Source organism: Tachyglossus aculeatus, chromosome 11 (assembly GCF_015852505.1).
Source record: "Tachyglossus aculeatus isolate mTacAcu1 chromosome 11, mTacAcu1.pri, whole genome shotgun sequence".
NCBI classification, from domain to species: Eukaryota; Metazoa; Chordata; class Mammalia; order Monotremata; family Tachyglossidae; genus Tachyglossus; species Tachyglossus aculeatus.
In genome coordinates, this window is record NC_052076.1 from 58,527,626 (window position 1) to 58,529,520 (window position 1,895).

At 44.0% G+C, this 1,895-nt stretch overlaps 1 non-coding gene across 1 annotated transcript; it reads right to left on the reverse strand.

The window, feature by feature from the left end:
• Positions 1 to 1,381: 1,381 nt before the first annotated feature.
• On the reverse strand, positions 1,382 to 1,519 carry LOC119935280. Its single transcript, XR_005453166.1, has one exon. It is a non-coding gene; the product is annotated as a small nucleolar RNA SNORA7 (small nucleolar RNA).
• Between the last annotated feature and the right edge of the window lie 376 nt (positions 1,520 to 1,895).

Below are 1,895 nucleotides of genomic sequence, written 5' to 3' on the forward strand. Positions count from 1 at the left end.
CCTCTTATGCTGCTCCATACAGAGCGCATTGCTGCAATCCAGTCTCAATGGAACAAAGCACATTATGCTCATCCAGTAAATGTGTGGGGAAAAAAAGGCCATAGTATGGAACTACCCTGAACTTTGTATTGACATCTTCTAACCTTCTGGGGTCTCTTCCAGATGTAGCTTGAACTGGCTCTCTAAAACAATTCCCATCAAAGAATGGGAATTTCCCTCAAACTTCTCAACCTATTTAACCTTATTTGCAAGGATTTAATCTCATTTCATTTCTTGTCATTCAATCGAGAGTGTTAACTGTTAAGGTTTGATTCTCATCTACATAGAAAGAGTAGATGGAATCAAGTGAAGATGAAATCTAGATTGAAATGGGCTAAGGAGAGACGTGGCCGAAAAAGGGAGGTAGCTGGGACTGACAGAAGTTTAGGCAGGATGGGGAAAAGGGTCAATAATGAGAGGAAACAGGTCCATTAGAAATTACCCTTGATTTAAGCATTTCAAAATCCCACTCTGAGGTGGAAAGATGAAAAGTAATACATTGGAAATTGTAGTTAGGCAGAATTGTAAAATGGAAAGAGCACAGGGCTGTGAGTCAGAAGATCCTAGTTCTAATCCCAGTTCTGCTACTTGCCCGTTGTGTGACCTTGGACAAGTCATTTGACCTCTTTAGGACTTAGTTTTCTCATCTGCATAATGGGAATAAGTTAGATTGTGAGCCCAGTGTAGGACAGGGATTGTGTCCAATCTGATAACTTTGCATCCACCCCAAGTAAAGAGCTTGATAAATGTCATTATTATTATTTAATTATTAGTTTAGCATGGCAGCATCCCACATCACACTGTCCAGGACTGTTTTAAGGGCACTTCAGTTGGCATAATTCCCTCAGGCATCACTGCTTCTACGTGTCCCAGCTTCTCTACCGTGAGTTATAACCATCATCAGCATCAACAGTGGTATTTATTGGTGCTTACTGTGTGCAGAGCACTGTACCAAGCGATTGAGAGACTACAATGCAGGAGAGCTGGTAGACATGTTCCCAGCCAGTTCCCCTCCAGACTGTAAGCTCACTGTGGGCAGGGAATAGGTCTATCAACTCTTTTCTATTGTGCTCTCCCAAGTCCTTAGTACAGTGCTCTGCACTCAGTAAGCACTCAATTTTGTCTTATGCTGTTGAGTCATCTCCAACCAATAGCGACTCCGTGGGCACATCTCTCCCAGAAGGCCTCACCTCCATCTAAATTCGTTCCGGTAGTGTATCCATGGAATTTTCGTGATAAAAATACAGAAGTGGTTTATCATTGCCTTCTTTCATGCAGTAAACTTAAGCCTCTGCCCTCAACTCTCTCCCATGCCACTGCTGCCCAGCACAGGTGAGTTTTGACTTGTAACGGATTGCCTTCCACTCCCTAGCCACTGGCCAAGCTAGGAATGGAATGGGTCTGCCTCTGCTTGACTCTCCCTCCCATAGCCAAGACTGGTAGAATACTGGAAACTTTCCAGGTGTGATTCTGAGAGGAACAAATGATCAATAGTAATATTAGTGCCAGTAATCGTGGTAGTTGTTGAACACTTACTATGTGCCAGGCACTGTAAATCGGTTTGGATGGAGTCACTGTCCCATGTGGGGCTCACAGTCTCAATCCCCATTTTACAGATGAGGTGACTGAAGCACAGAGAAGTCAAGTGATTTGCCCAAGGCCACATAGCAGACAAGTGGCAGCTCTGGGATTAGAACCCATGGCCTTCTGACACCCAGGGCCATGTTCTATCCACTAGGCCGTGCTACTTCTCAATAAATAACATTGATCGAGTTTCCCTTCTGCAGCCTGGCTGTAGTGATGAAACTTGTGTCAGTAACCCAAGATATGAGACCCCATTGTTATAGCCCTTCTTT